The sequence below is a fragment of the Hyperolius riggenbachi genome, chromosome 2, assembly GCF_040937935.1.
Source record: "Hyperolius riggenbachi isolate aHypRig1 chromosome 2, aHypRig1.pri, whole genome shotgun sequence".
In the NCBI taxonomy this organism is placed as follows: Eukaryota; Metazoa; Chordata; class Amphibia; order Anura; family Hyperoliidae; genus Hyperolius; species Hyperolius riggenbachi.
This window is the reverse complement of record NC_090647.1, coordinates 446,384,483-446,400,779: the sequence shown is the minus strand read 5'-3', so window position 1 is coordinate 446,400,779 and position 16,297 is coordinate 446,384,483. Positions and strand designations below refer to the sequence as shown.

The window sequence follows — 16,297 nt, the reverse complement described above, 5'->3', positions numbered from 1 at the left end:
TGAGAAAGCACATTTCAAATAACCAGGGAAATGTTGGAGCTGCAAATCACACAGCTGGACCGAAACTGCTGAGAGATACTTAAAGAGAACCTGTACTGAGTAAAAATATTTAAAATAAACACATGAGGTAACTTCAAATGAACATTACATAGTTACCTTGCCATCAGTTCCTCTCAGAAGCTCACCATTTTCTTCTGACAATAAGCCCTTACAGTTCTGACAATATTTTGTCAGATCTGAAATCTATCAGTTGCTGTCAGTAAAATATCAGTTGTTGTCAGTTATAGCTGAGAGGAAAACTGATGTACCAGGTAATGTCCATGTTTCCCTATGGCTAAAGTGGGCGATGTTACAGTTTAACTGTGTGCTGACCAGTAAGCTGTTATGGGTAATGGCCATTTTCAAAATGGAGGATGGAAAATCCCTTGATCACAGTGAACAAACAGGATGCGGGACAGGAGAAAGACACCTAGGAGTAGACTACATGGAAGGCAAGTATGACTTGTGTATGCTTATTTTTACTTTTAATTTTCAGTTCAGGTTTTCTTTAAAGAGAGTCTGAAGCGAGAATAGATCTCGCTTCAGACCTCATATATAGCAGGGGCACGTGTGCCCCTGCTAAAACGCCGCTATCCCGCGGCTTAACAAATCCCCTCCGTAATGCGGGGGAGCGCTTCCGCATTGGGGCAGGGCTAACCGCCGCAGCCCTGCCCCACGCGCGTCTGTCAGCGCGTATCTCCGCCTCTCCCCCGCCCCTCTCAGTCTTCCTTCACTGAGAGGGGCGGGGGAGAGGCGGCGATGCGCGTCTGATAGACGCGCTGGGAGGCAGGGCTGCAGCCGTTAGCCCTTGCCTCCAGGAAGCAAAAAGTGCGACCAAGTCTGCGACCAAGGTTTGCGGGGGGTGGGTTGGGGGGTCAGGGACCCTCGTGCAGCCGCGGGATAGCGGCGTTTTAGCAGGGGCACACATGCCCCTGCTATATATGAGAGCTGAAGCGAGATTTAGTCTCGCTTCAGTGTCTCTTTAAGTAATACTGCCTGAACTGCAGAAGCTACCAGGAGGTATAGCTTATTAATGTAAATCCTAGCCAGTAAGCAAGTTAAAGGCAAAGAGAGTCTGTAAATCCTAGCCAGTAAGCAAGTTAAAGGCAAAGAGAGTCTGTATTATGTGAGCAAGTAAAGCTCTCTTTGTCCCCTTATGGATGATTAACCTGTGGGTCACTTACAGGAGTAAAGGAAGCCATCAGTCTTTATCGTTGCCCGACCTTAAAGCTCTTGGGATTTTAGAAGGAGTCAGGTGTTTTTCTTTGCTTCGTTTATAGGTAGAGTGGTGCGTTTCCTGCCAGTCTCTGTTGAGCCTTTTATGCTTGTTAGAAGAGTCCATAGGAGATTCCTCTGTGATTTCCTGTACTCCATTTTCTCTGAGGGCTTTTAATCCTTCCTGCAGTGTATGGACTTGATATCTTTTGGGGCTAAAGTTGAATGTGAGTACAAAAGGAAATCCCACCGATATGGTATCGCTCTTTTTTGCAGGGCTGTAGTGACTGGTCTTAAAGATCTACGTTTTGCAAGTGTAATTGGTGACAGATCTGGAAATATGTGTACCTTATGGTCTCCTATTCCATTAGGACCCATTTCCCATGCAGCTCTCATCACCTCTTCTTTCGTTTCCGAGTAGTGCATTTTTAGTATAATGTCTCTTGACCACTCCGGGTTTTTGAGTGCTTTTAAAGCCCTATGAATCCTATCAAATCTGAACATCTCATCAGGGAGGTTAGGGAGAAGTGCTTAAATAATGCTGTCACATAAGCCTTAATGTCCGTCACAGAGTCTGGTACAGATCTGATCCTAATATTTTCCCTCCTACCACTATTATCCAGATCTTCCAATTTATTCTCCTGGTTTACCAGTTTTTCCTCCTGGGCTGCATTTTGGTTCTGTAATTCTGTAATAATGTCCACTGCGTCATCCATTCTGTATTCTAGTTTGCTCGTCCTGTCTCCCAGTTCTTCCATCTGGGCAGAGAGTGGCTCTGATCTCATTCGTGAAGGAGACCTTTAGATCCGTGAGAAGGTCTGTGATATCCTTCAGAGAGAAGTCAGTACGATGCAGAGATTCTCCTTCTTTCTCAGTAAGTGTATTAGTTGCCTGCAGCTTCTCGGCGGCCATCTTAGCTGCTGTCGCACCACGCGGCCTGAAGAAGTCCAGGGATCTGAGCACTAATTCTTTATCTTTACCCTGGGTTGAAGGCATATGAGGTGCGGGGGTAGTCTTCCGACCCTCTTCTTTGCCTATGTCGTCCGTTTTAAGTCCGCGGTTCAGAAGTTATGCCACTGTCTGTCCCCGCTATGATCGGAGCTCACGGAGCTTGCATCCGCCTTACTCCGCACTGCGCCCCTACTAAGAACCAATGTTAATCAATGGGCTAGTTTATCCTTGAATGCGTTTTCGCATGCAGAAAAAAATTATAATAATGAGAGCAGTACAGCACTGTGTGCATTTTCTCCAGCAATTACATTAGCATCTGTGAAAAAGCACACACGTTTACCCACCTACAGACACACATGGAGTGCAGAAAATGCATCCTAATAATCATGCGTAGAAAATGACAGACAACGGGTGTACTCCCAGCCTAATGGCCTCTTATCCAGGGATGCTGGCAACAAGCACCATTCAGCTGTAATTACATGCAGCTGAGTGGAAGCGATCGGTAAACACGTTTTACACACGGTTGTGTTAAACAGTTTCATGCTGCATCTGAGCGCGGCAAGTGTCATGCTCAGATGAAACTACATGGGGGGACTGCCTGTGCCGAGCGCTAGCAAGCACCCAGCCAGTGGATGGGAGCAGCTGACAGGCAGTGAATTCACTGCCTTCAGCTGTTTGTGTAAAAGAAGCCTTAAGGTATCCATATATCTAGCGATTCTGATTCAGTCGACAAAGCAATCGCCTTTATTGGAGATCAACTTCAATGTGGTTGATCCAAAGTCGATCGGCTAGTAGCCCACACAGTACAAGGGATAGCCTATGTGATTCACTATCACAAATCAATCTGACCGATATTGTACCTCCATGCTCTGAATGCAAAAATCGATACAGCGTCAATCCAACGGTATGTGAAAAGTAGCCAATTCCTGTGTGAATGACCGAAATCTTGAATCCTGCTCAATTGACTAAGGTGGTCAACATGATATCAGCAACTTTTCATTGGTTAGACATACTGAAGCACATTTGATTTGATGAAATGACAGAATCAAAGCCGAATCACTAGATGTATGGCCACCTTTAGAGTCTGCTAAGAGGTAGAAAAATGAAGGCACCATCAGGACTAAATCCTATAGGCCGGTTCACACTGTACACAAAAACGGTCTGTTTTAGGAAGGTATCCCAACGGATGCGAACGGATCCTCAGTCTGTTTGAAAAGGATGTGTTCAGTCCGTTCTGCTGATTGGATTGCAAATATAGGGAGTCAACTATTAATTCCAGATTGAGATATGCATCGACCGATCGGTAATGGAATGGAAATCATGAATGAAAAACTGATGCCCAATAAAGATGATCTGTTTGATGGATCAGTTTTTCATCCGTGCAGTGTACAGTGGCTCTTAGTGATTGCCAGGGTGTGTTTCTTTTGACTAACCTTCCATGTGAAGCCCCACTTCTGTGTATAACCACCCATTACATGTACATCAGCTCACCTCCCATTCCACACGCAGCCCCCACGTCCGTATTAAACATTCAGCAACACCTATTTCTCTAGTTGTTTTGCATTAAAGTGTATAAAACAAATATGCATTAATGGAACCTAAGCAGTGTTTTCTCCTTTTTAAGAAACAAAGTGTTAAAGTCCCACCTGTCCGCCGGCGCGACTCCTGGCCTCCTCCAGTGACCTCACCGCGAGCTCCTGTTCCTCGCCACACTGGTGTTTCTTTTTGATATCTGTCTGCAGTGAGTGGGCAGGCAATAGAATCCTTTCAGAACATATTCGATCTGAAATCAAGCAGAAGAGAAATCAGGCTGATGGTCGATTTGGTGGCAGATTGACATGTGTATGGGCACATTAAAGTGAACCTTAACCGAGTAGAAGAAAAAAAGTTTCACTTACCTGGGGCTTCCACCAGCCCCCTGCAGAAGTCCTGTGCCCATGTCGGGACACACCAATCCTCTGGTACCCTGCAGCCTAAAACTAAACTCAAAAGGGCGTGCGCAATAAATTGCATTAAGCAAGATGATGTGCATAAAGTTTTGCCGCAGGATTAGTAGAGCAGAATGCAATACATTACACGCAATGCATTAGTCACTACTAATCATGCAAAAACCTTAGGTATGAAATTCTGCTTAAAGCGAACCCAAACCAAACAATTTTTAATTCAAAATATTTAGTTGCACCACTCTGACACATACAAAGATAAATAAACACTCCTTCAAGCCTATGAGCATTTCAGTGCATGCTTTTCACCCTTCTCTTTTCATAACTAGGGTTATACAGGTGGCAGCCATTAGCAGTTCCTCCTTTGCCGGACACCACCTACTCCACCAGTTTGCCGGATTCTGTCCTGGCAATATGAAACGAAGGGAGGGATCCTTCCAATAAATGTAAAATATTTTATATTTGTCATCATGCAGCTGAAAAAAAGGCTGCTATTTATTATTATACTTTAGAAAATAGATTTTATTTCTGAAGTCTTGTATTTTTCATTTGGGTCCACTTTAACACAGTTTCTTGCATACACCCCAAAGTCACATGGTATGAGGGTATGGAGCGGGGATTGCATATTATGTACACCTGTTACTAAACTAAAGTGCCCACATCATGGATTTGAGTAGTGACAGGTTAATTAATACTAAAGGTGGCCACTAACAATACAATTTTCGAAAGATTCTTCGTATGAACGATCGGAAATGACCATTTGCGCCCACTAATAGACAAAAATCTCCAAACCAATCAGATCAGATTGATAGGATTGATCCAAAAATCGGATTGGTTTCATTAATGTGATTGGTTAGGAGATTATTTTCCTTTAGTAGTTACAAATTACCATTTACGATCGTTCGGAAACGGTTGTTCATGACCACTAGTGGAAAAAAATCTATTAACCAATCTGATCAGATTTCATCAATATGATTACATTAATGAAATCTGATCAGATTGGTTAGGAGATTTTTGTCCATTGGTGGTTCCAAACAATAATTTCCGATTGTTCTTATGAAGAATTACTTGTAAACGATCTCTCAGCAAATTGTATCATTAGTGGCCGCCTTAACCATTTCTGCCACCTGGACATGATTGTCATGTCCAGGTGGCTGCTGCCTTGCTGTTGAGCGCGTCTGCGTGCTCCCGCGTGCGCCACCCCCCAGTAATCAATGAATGGGAAAATAGTACCCTTTCATTGATCTAAGTCCTTGGCAGAAAAACCGCCAGCTTCTTATCAAAGGCCGCGGTCTTTCTGACAAAAAAAAGAAGGTTTCCAGCACTTCGCTTCCAGGGCTAAAAAAAAAAAAATTAAACTAAATAAAATTTCACTGTGGCCATCGTGTGGCCATCTTGTGGCCAAATAGTAAAACTACATCTACATACAGTTTTTAATAAAATAAACCCACATTTTTAAATTTAAAATTAACTGTTTACCTCCCACACCAAAAGTTACCCAAATAACATTTTTACTGAAAAAAAAAATTCCAATAAAAAAAAATAAAGTTACCTAAGGGTCTGAACTTTTTTAATATGCATGTGAAGAGGGTATATTGTGAACAATTTTTAAAATTATAAGCTTGTAAATAGAGATGGCCCGAACCGTTTGCATCTCTGTGGGCCCTGTACTACTTCCGGGTCGCTATGACCCGGAGTAGTACGCCTGCGCTGGCCCGGCGGTGCGCGTCCTATATCGCGCTCCTGTTGCCGGGCACTCTCTGCACATGAGTGTGACGTCATGACGGCACGCACATGCGCAGAAAGTGCCCGGCAACAGGAGCGCGTTCTAGGACGCGCACCGCCGGGCCAGCACAGGTGTACTACTCCGGGTCATAGCAACCCGGAAGTAGTACAGGGCCCAGGGATGCAGAGATGTTCGCCGGCGAACGGATCGGGAACCGATCGCCACATCTCTACTTGTAAATAATGATGGACATAAAACTGAAAAAATGCACCTTTATTTCCAAATAAAATATTGGTGACATACATTGTGATAGTTACATAATTTAAATGGTGTAATAACCGGGACAAATGGGCAAATAAAACACAAAGGTTTTAATTATGGTAGCATGTATTATTTTAAAGCTATAAGGCCGAAAACTGAGAAATAATGATTTTTCCATTTTTTTCTTAATCTTCCTGTTAAAATGAATTTAGAAAAAAATAATTCTTAGCAAAATGTCCCACCCAAAGAAAGCCTAATTGGTGGTGGAAAAAACAAGATATAGATCAATGCATCATGATAATTAGTGATAGTTATTGGCAAATAAATGGGAGGTGAAAATTGCTCTGATACATAAAGTGAAAAATACCCACGGTGTGAAATGTTTAGGCTGGTTTCACAGTGGGACGTTAAAGTCCCACCTTACAGCAGCCAGTAACGCAGCCTAACTCACAGCACTGTAAAATCAATGTTGCTGTTCACAGTAACACCTTGCGATACATTGTAACGCAGCACGTTAAAAACAAAGTGCTGCATGCTGTACGTTATACTGGGCTAAGCCACGTTAGACTGTTTGCACATGCTCAGTAATGTTGGAGGAGGAGGTCTCCCCTCCTCCTCTGCAGCCAGCCATATGGCTAATTAATATTCACTGCACTGCAGAGACTCCTGGTGGGACTGTAGTGTTGTCCGGATCATGAACAAATCGTTCAATTGATCCGGATCTTTTTTATGAGTCAAATCATCCGGATCATCACAATGAAAGATTCGGTTCACAGTGGATGTCTGTCTGGAAGAAACAGGAACATACAGAATGTACAGTGCAGGGAAAGTCCTGTCCTGCTAATCATTTCACCCAGTCTGCTTCCCTAGTAAAATGATTCAAATGATTTGGTTCAAAGATCCGGATCTTTTCAATGATCCGATTCAAATGATCCGAATCCTTAAAAAGATCCGTACTTCCTATGACTAACCTGGAGCGGCTGATTTTGAGAGCTGCATAACGCAGCTCAATCTGACGTCCAACTTCAACACCACCATGCGTTGCTTTAGGGGCACGTTATACGACCATAACGTCCTCTAAAACGCAACGTCTTGGTGTGTAAGTAGCCTTAAAGGACACCCGAAGCGAAAATATACTAATGAAATAAACGATTGTATCTATCTTCCTTCTCCTAAAAATGATTTTTTAAGATATTCCACAGTTTTATTTTATGTTTAAATCTACTTTTTAAGTTTTAACTGTTTTATTGCCAGAGCTAAAAATCTATAACCTATTGACCCTTTTTATCTCTTTCCTGCTCTCAGACGCCATTTTCTGCTAGGGAAGTGTTTTATAGCTGGAATTTCTTATCAGTGAGGATCACACTGTAGTCACTTCCTGTCATGACTGAGTCAGCCACTTACATACCTGATATTTAACTCTTTCAGACAGAGAAAGAATAAAAGGAACACAGCATAGTTATTAGTGTGCTTGGCACTGTACATACCTATGTTTATCTCATGTCACATGTCACTTCGGGTATACTTTAAAGTGAACCCAAGGTGAGAGTGATATAGAGCCTGCCATATTAACCACTTGAGGACCACAGTCTTTTCGCCCCTTAAGGACCAGAGCCTTTTTCTCCATTCAGACCACTGCAGCTTTCACGGTTTAATGCTCGGTCATACAACCTACCACCTAAATGAATTTTACCTCCTTTTCTTGTCACTAATACAGCTTTCTTTTGATGCTATTTGATTGCTCCTGCGAGTTTTACTTTTTATTATATTCATCAAAAAAGACATGAATTTTGGCAAAAAAATGATTTTTTTAACTTTCTGTGCTGACATTTTTCAAATAAAGTAAAATTTCTGTATACATGCAGCGCGAAAAATGTGGACAAACATGTTTTTGATAAAAAAAAACCCCATTCAGTGTATATTTATTGGTTTGGGTAAAAGTTATAGCGTTTACAAACTATGGTGCCAAAAGTGAATTTTCCCATTTTCAAGCATCTCTGACTTTTCTGCGCACCTGTCAGGTTTCATGAGGGGCTAAAATTCCAGGATAGTACAAATACCCCCCAAATGACCCCATTTTGGAAAGAAGACATCCCAAAGTATTCAGTGAGAGGCATGGTGAGTTCATAGAAGATTTTATTTTTTGTCACAAGTTAGCGGAAAATGACACTTTCTGACAAAAAAAAGAAAAAAAAAAGTTTCCATTTCTTCTAACTTGCAACAAAAAAAAATGAAATCTGCCACGGACTCACTATGCTCCTCTCTGAATACCTTGAAGTGTCTACTTTCCAAAATGGGGTCATTTGTGGGGTGTGTTCACTGTCCTGGCATTTTGGGGGGGTGCCTAATTGTAAGCACCCCTGTAAAGCCTAAAGATGCTCATTGGACTTTTGGCCCCTTAGCGCAGTTAGGCTGCAAAAAAGTGCCACACATGTGGTATTGCCGTACTCAGGAGAAGTAGTATAATGTGTTTTGGGGTGTATTTTTACACATACCCATGCTGGGTGGGAGAAATATCTCCATAAATGACAATTGTTTTATTTTTTTTACACACAATTGTCTATTTATAGAGATATTTCTGCCACTCAGCATGGGTATGTGGAAAAATACACCCCAAAACACATTATACTACTTCTCCTGAGTACGGCGATACCACATGTGTGGCACTTTTTTGCACCCTAACTGCGCTAAGGGGCCCAAAGTTCAATGAGTACCTTTAGGATTTCACAGGTCATTTTGAGAAATTTCGTTTCAAGACTACTCCTCGCGGTTTAGGGCCCCTAAAATGCCAGGACAGTATAGGAACCCCACAAATTACCCCATTTTAGAAAGAAGACACCCCAAGGTATTCCGTTAGGAGGATGGTGAGTTCATAGAAGATTTTTTTTTTTTGTCACAAGTTAGCGGAAATTGATTTTAATTGTGTTTTTTCACAAAGTGTCATTTTCCGCTAACTTATGACAAAAAATAAAATCTTCTATGAACTCACCATACTCCTAACGGAATACCTTGGGGTGTCTTCTTTCTAAAATGGGGTCATTTGTGGGGTTCCTATACTGCCCTGGCATTTTAGGGGCCCTAAACCGTGAGGAGTAGTCTTGAAACCAAATGTCGCAAAATGACCTGTGAAATCCTAAAGGTACTCATTGGACTTTGGGCCTCTTAGCGCACTTAGGGTGCAAAAAAGTGCCACACATGTGGTACCGCCGTACTCAGGAGAAGTAGTATAATGTGTTTTGGGGTGTATTTTTACACATACCCATGCTGGGTGGGAGAAATATCTCTGTAAATGACAATTGTTTGATTTTTTTTTACACACAATTGTCCTTTTACAGAGAGATTTCTCCCACCCAGCATGGGTATGTGTAAAAATACACCCCAAAACACAATATACTACTTCTTCTGAGTACGGCGATACCACATGTGTGACACTTTTTTGCAACCTAGGTGCGCTAAGGGGCCTAACGTCCTATTCACAGGTCATTTTGAGGCCTTTGGATTCTAGACTACTGCTCACGGTTTAGGGCCCCTTAAATGCCAGGGCAGTATAGGAAGCCCACAAGTGACCCCATTTTAGAAAGAAGACACCCCAAGGTATTCTGTTAGGAGTATGGTGAGTTCATAGAAGATTTTTTTTTTGTCACAAGTTAGCGGAAAATGACACTTTGTGAAAAAAAAAACAATACATATCAATTTCCGCTAACTTGTGACAAAAAATAAAATCTTCTATGAACTCATCATACACCTAACAGAATACCTTGGGGTGTCTTCTTTCTAAAATGGGGTCACTTGTGGGGTTCCTATACTGCCCTGGCATTTTACGGGCCCAAAACTGTGAGTAGTCTGGAAACCAAATTTCTCAAAATGACTGATCAGGGGTATAAGCATCTGCAAATTTTGATGACAGGTGGTCTATGAGGGGGCAAATTTTGTGGAACCGGTCATAAGCAGGGTGGCCTCTTAGATGACAGGATGTTTTGGGCCTGATCTGATGGATAGGAGTGCTAGGGGGTGACAGGAGGTGATTGATGGGTGTCTCAGGGGGCGGTTAGAGGGGAAAATAGATGCAATCAATGCACTGGGGAGGTGATCGGAAGGGGGTCTGAGGGGGACCTGAGGGTTTGGCCGAGTGATCAGGAGCCCACACGGGGCAAATTAGGGCCTGATCTGATGGGTAGGTGTGCTAGGGGGTGACAGGAGGTGATTGATGGGTGTCTCAAGGTGTGATTAGAGGGGGGAAATAGATGCAAGCAATGCACTAGCGAGGTGATCAGGGCTGGGGTCTGAGGACGTTCTGAGGTGTGGGCGGGTGATTGGGTGCCCGCAAGGGGCAGATTAGGGTCTAATCTGATGGGTAACCGTGACAGGTGGTGATAGGGGGTGATTGATGGGTAATTAGTGGGTGTTTAGAGGAGAGAAGAGATGTAAACACTGCACTTGGGAGGTGATCTGATGTCGGATCTGCGGGCGATCTATTGGTGTGGGTGGGTGATCAGATTGCCCGCAAGGGGCAGGTTAGGGGCTGATTGATGGGTGGCAGTGACAGGGGGTGATTGATGGGTGGCAGTGACAGGGGGTGATTGATAGGTGATGGACAGGTGATCAGTGGGTTATTACAGGGAATAACAGATGTAAATATTGCACTGGCGAATTGATAAAGGGGGGTCTGAGGGCAATCTGAGCGTGTGGGCGGGTGATTGGGTGCCCGCAAGGGGTAGATTAGGGTCTAATCTGATGGGTAACAGTGACAGGTGGTGATAGGGGGTAATTGATAGGTGATTGATGGGTAATTAGTGGGTGTTTAGAGGAGAGAATAGATGTAAACAATGGATTTGGGAGGTGATCTGATGTCGGATCTGCGGGCGATCTATTGGTGTGGGTGGGTGATCAGATTGCCTGCAAGGGGCAGGTTAGGGGCTGATTGATGGGTGGCAGTGACAGGGGGTGATTGATGGGTGGCAGTGACAGGGGGTGATTGATAGGTGATTGACAGGTGATCAGTGGGTTATTACAGGGAATAACAGATGTAAATATTGCACTGGCGAATTGATAAAGGGGGGTCTGAGGGCAATCTGAGCATGTGGGCGGGTGATTGGGTGCCCGCAAGGGGTAGATTAGGGTCTAATCTGATGGGTAACAGTGACAGGTGGTGATAGGGGGTGATTGATAGGTGATTGATGGGTAATTAGTGGGTGTTTAGAGGAGAGAATAGATGTAAACAATGGATTTGGGAGGTGATCTGATGTCGGATCTGCGGGCGATCTATTGGTGTGGGTGGGTGATCAGATTGCCCGCAAGGGGCAGGTTAGGGGCTGATTGATGGGTAGCAGAGACAGGGGGTGATTGACGGGTGATTGACAGGTGATTGACAGGTGATCAGGGGGGATAGATGCATACAGTACACGGGGGGAGGGGTCTGGGGGGGGGTCTGGGGAGAATCTGAGGGGTGGGGGGGTGATCAGGAGGGGGCAGTGGGCAGGGGGGGGGGGGATAAAAAAAATAGCGTTGACAGATAGTGACAGGGAGTGATTGATGGGTGATTAGGGGGGTGACTGGGTGCAAACAGTGGTCTGGGGGGTGGGCAGGGGGGGGTCTGAGGGGTGCTGTGGGCGATCAGGGGGCAGGGGGAGGGAAATCAGTGTGCTTGGGTGCAGACTAGGGTGGCTGCAGCCTGCCCTGGTGGTCCCTCGGACACTGGGACCACCAGGGCAGGAGGCAGCCAGTATAATAGGCTTTGTATACATTACAAAGCCTATTTTACAATGTAAGTGCGGCGATCCGGGTGCTAGTAACCCGCCGGCGCTTCTGAACGGCCGGCGGGTTACTACGAGCGGTGGGCGGAGCCAGTCCCCGGCGGCTGATCGCGTCACGAATGACGCGATCGCCGCATAACCACTCCCACAGCCGCCCCCGCCGATGGGCGTATTGCGGTCGTTTGGGCCCGGACTTTGCCGCCGCCCATCGGCTGGGGGCGGTCGTGAAGTGGTTAATTTCCTTTTAAACAATACTAGTTGCCCGGCAGCCTTACTGATCTATTTGGCTGTAGTAGTATCTGAATATCACCTGAAACAAGCCTGCAGCTAATCTTGTCAGATCTGACAATGTCAGAAACACCTGATCTGCTGCATGCTTGTTCAAGGTCAATGGCTAAATGTTATAGAGGCAGAGGATCAGGGAAATAAATATGTCAGCCTCCATATCATTCTCACCTCGGGTTTACTTTAAAGGAGTTGTCCGGCAAAAATAAATAAAATAAGCGCTACTTACCGGGGGCTTCCTCCAGCCCCAACCTCCCAGCACATCCGTCGCCGCAGCTCTCCCTTCAGCCGTTCGCCGGAGCTTCGACCCGGTCCACGGCGATGATGTCAGAGCGACCTGGAGGTCGCTCTGTACTGCGCCTGCGCGATCGGCACTGTCAATCACCGTCACGTGGGCTGGAGCGGACTGCGCAGGGGCTGGAGGAAGCCCCCGGTAAGTAGCGCTTATTTTATTTATTTTTGCCGGACAACTCCTTTAAGGCCTCTTCTCCAGAACTTCAGCCAGGTGGTGAATTCCCCTCCTGTCAGCTGCTACTGTCCACCAGCTGGGTGCAAGCTACAGCACGGCATATGCAGCAGACAGCCCTGAATAGCAGTCGTGGGTGGTAGACAGGATGCTTAAGTACCAGACAAATGAGCAGTTCAGCCGTCTGTGGAAAAGAGCACTGTACTGGCAGCAAGTCACAAAAGCAGGCACTTTGGGCACCTGCATGGTGACAGGACCGTGATCACAAGTGGAAGTGTTACTTGGGGCTTCTGCTGGCCCTCCACAGCCGTCCTGTTCCCACGCCAGGACAAAAAGATACTCTAGTCTTCTGCTGCGGCTCACTTCCAGATTTTGCAATTTTAATGTCGCAAACTACTGTGCCTGCATGGCCCTGGTCGTGCGCGTCCTCACTCCCGCAGATGTCACCGGGAGCTTCCTGCGCAGTACAGTACTGCGCCGGAAGCTCCTGATGAAGACAGCGGGCGCGAGTATGCAGTAGTTTGCGACACTGAAGTCACAAAATTCGGAAGTGAGCCATGGCAGGAGACCAGAGGATCGCTTTGTCCCGACGCAGGCACAGGACATCTGCGGGGGGCAGTAGAAGCCCCAGGTAAGTTAAATACTTTTTTTTTTTTTTTTACCCTTACAATACTCCTTTAAGCCCAGGGCCTTTTTTGAGAGGCAGACCCATCTACCCTTCAGCATCATGGGAGAAAAGGCGCCTCTTCTTAGGCAACACCCCACTAGGCTTTTCATTCTAGCATTCATCAAGATGGGCTTTAATGTCAGCAGATGGTATTTCCTGTCCACAGACTGGACATAACACTGTGCTCTCCAGGGTACCACTGTCACATGTCCTGCAGCCACCACCTTGTGACATTTTTGGGGGGCTGTAGAAACTAGAAATTCTTAACTTTAAAACTGCGTGCTGCAAATAAAATAAGCTACTTCCAAATGCACCCACCCAAAAAATGGAAGTTTATCATTTAATTGTAAAATGCTGCTGCAGCACAAAGCAGTAACACATGAGCAGACATCAACACATTAAGTGTACATACTATAAAAATATACACAATTACAAGGACCGAGGGGAAAGGATAATAATTATGGCACCTTTGCGCTACTGCATTTACAAGTAGTGATGTTGCGAGCAGTTCTGCAAACTGCTCGCTGCGAAGCTATGGGCAGCCTGGCCCCTGCACTACTTCCAGGTCACAATGACCTGCAGTAGTACGTATACCCTGGGCCGGGGATGCGTTCATTAGTACGCATGCTTGGTGAGCGTCCTAGATTGTGCGCCTGTGGCTGGGCATGCTCTGCGCATGAGCGTGACATCACAAAGCGTACCTGGCAACAGGTGCACAATCAAGGCCAGGGCATGCGTACTAATGAACGTACTTTTACTCACAGTAATGACTTCCATTCTGTGCCTCCATCCTGCCATTCCCACTACCAGCCACAAGGGGGTGCTAGGGGTATGATTACTGCTCGGAAAGCCGATCTCTTTCACTTCTGGTTAGTGGAGGTTAGAGATGGGAAGTTCGGATCTTTTCAATGATCCGGATGATTCGAATCGGATCATTGAAAAGATCCGGATCTTTGATCCGAATCTCGGATCATTTTACTAGAGAAGCATTTGGGAATGAAATGACTAGCAGGGCAGGAGAAGGAGAGGGGGGTGGACACACAGAGAAGGGGAGAAGATGGACAGAGGGCAGGGAGTGGACAGAGAAGGGAGGAGGGACGAGCAGAGAGCAGAAATATTTGCGCACAATACCCACATGCTGCAATCATGCTTTACATATATTTCACCTACATGTTCATCTGTATACCTTGAATGGAAACGTCGCACAGTAAAAGAAAGCATTCCCAGAAGTGAAGTGCAGCTGTTTAGTGCCGAGGGCAGGAGGATCATATTGCCCTGCAATCATAGTGCCTGCAAAGTTACTGAGCTGAGCTAAAAGTTTCCAATGTGTTCACTGTGCACAACTAGGAACAGACAGCCTATAATGAGCAGCACATTTCAGCCAGTATGTGTGCTCTACACATATCTGGCAGTGGCAGCCATGTCCCCTCTACCTGTCCCCATGGCCGGATTTCCGCACAGGCCGAATAGGCCCGTTCCTAGGGCGGAAGAAAAGTAGCAAGAGAGCTGGGGCGGCTGTCACATACCGGTAGCAGATCAGCCGTTCGGCAATCAGCTGTCTGCTCCAGCCGCGCTGTTCTCCAGTCTCTCTTGCAAGTGCATACACGCAGCATGAGAGCGCCCCTCCCTTCCTCTCCACTCTGATGACACTAAAGGGAGGAGGGGCTGAGCTCTCTGCTAGCCAGCCGGGAGATTCAAGCGAGGAAGAGAACTGGTAACTATGCGGGCAGCGGGGCACTGTAAGCATGGAGGGGGCTGCGGGGAGGGGAAACAACGTGCAGCCAGCCATAGCGAGTGTCTCTCTCATAGTGAAGTGTGTCTGTCTGTCAGTAAATATATTGCTGCAGCTAACTCTGTATTACTGCACACAGTCACTCAGCCCCTATGGACTACGAGTGAGTGCCCAGCTGGGAGCTCTGTGTCTCTCTCCCCCTCCCTCCAAGCCCATGATTTGTAGAAAGTGAGGCTGCTGCTGCGAGCCCAGCAATCACTGCAGCCTTATCTATTAATAAGATAAGGAAACAGTTGCCTGGCTTTGTGTGTGAAGAGGAGAGCACATAGGAAGTAATGAGAGAGCAAATCGGGCTGTGATGCAATAACTGAAGCCTGTGTGACTATGACAGCAGAAATGATCTTACATCTCTCTGCTCATTGTATACAGAATCCTGCTAGCCTGGCCATAATCTGCAGTGATTGCTACCTTACTCCCAGAATGCTGTACTTCATGCCACCTCAACACTCATCCCGATGCCCTCTCCCATCTCCTGTCACTCTCACTGCTTCTCCCCTTTACCCCCCCCCCCCCCCCCCTCTCCTTCCAGTCCTTACACTTCACACTCTCTCATCCTATCTGTCCTTCCCTCTTTATATCTCCAAAAGCATCCCACCACTGTGTCATGTAATGCTTTTAACCCCTGCTATGTGATCACAGAGGTGCAGCGCTTAGTGATCCTGATCGCCTAAGTGCCGGGCAGATGATGGGAAAAATCTGGTTCCAAACGTGGGGTTTGTATAAACAATGGCACTGCCGCTGCCCGTGTGAACCAGCTCTAAGTATAATATAGTACTCATATCCCGCATACCACATTGCAGAGTAAATGGTCATGTCAATGATTATCCTCAGAGGAGCTCACAATCCCACCATAGTCACAGTATAATGACCTACTTATTTATTTACCTACTAAATTATTATGTATTCATATAGCACTGACCTCTTCTGCAGCACTGTACAGAGTACATATTCATGTCACTAACTGTCCTCAGAGGAGCTCACAATCTAATCCTACCATATTCATAGTCTAATGTCCTGCCATATTATTATTACGTATTTATATAGCACTGTCATCTTCTGCAGCACTGTACAGAGTACATAGTCATGTCACTAACTGTCCTCAGAGGAGCTCACAATCTAATCCCTACCATAGTCATAGTCTAATGTCCTACCATATTATTATTATGTATTTGTATATCACTGACATCTTCTGCAGCGCT

General features: G+C 45.6%; 1 long non-coding RNA gene across 1 annotated transcript in view; it reads right to left on the bottom strand.

Moving 5' to 3' along the window:
* The window catches only part of LOC137546952 (uncharacterized), a 259,238-nt gene that overhangs the window by 240,824 nt on the left and 2,117 nt on the right, over positions 1 to 16,297 (bottom strand). The window contains exon 2 of the long non-coding RNA XR_011026408.1: positions 3,852 to 3,988. This is a non-coding gene — a long non-coding RNA (uncharacterized lncRNA). The remainder of the gene's footprint in view (positions 1 to 3,851; positions 3,989 to 16,297) is intronic.